Genomic DNA, 605 nt, shown 5'->3' with positions numbered 1-605 from the left:
GGTGGTTCACAGGAGCATATAGTAACATGCTGAGCCAGGTTCTTTCTAAAGACCTGACCTCATTGCACTCACCCAGATCCTTAAGCTATGCATGAATTTGGAACCATATGAAACTGCCTCATCTAAGTACATTAAAAGATGTCTAGGAGTCAATGGAAGAAAATGTAATTTTTCAGCTCGGGAGATAGCTCAGTAGAATAAGCACTTCCTGGCAAGTGCAGGGCCCTAAGTTCAATCCCTGGTACGCAAAAAAAAAAAAAAAAAGGAAAAGAAAATGTACTTTTTCAAGGGAGAGAAAATAAAGCTTATTTCTTTTATAAGATTAGAACAATAGATATCACAGAGGCCAAAAATATCTCTGGGTCTGTGAGTAAGTTCATTCTCCTGTGTTTGCCCTGCCCCAGAGAGATCCAGGTATTTTTCTATAGAAATATAGATATGAGTCAAAAGCCTAATGTCCCAAGGGAGCAAGGAGCAATATACAGAGCCCAAGGAGAACTATTATCTGTCACTTTTAAATTCTGGCAAGCTGGGATTGAAGGCTGCAGATAACAGCATCTCTGGATGGTGTCCTGTCTGTTCTTTGATCCCTTGCTCAGGATGTT

The sequence above is a fragment of the Octodon degus genome, unplaced genomic scaffold (assembly GCF_000260255.1).
Source record: "Octodon degus isolate 3935 unplaced genomic scaffold, OctDeg1.0 scaffold00189, whole genome shotgun sequence".
Lineage (NCBI taxonomy): Eukaryota > Metazoa > Chordata > Mammalia > Rodentia > Octodontidae > Octodon > Octodon degus.
This window is presented reverse-complemented; position numbering follows the sequence as displayed.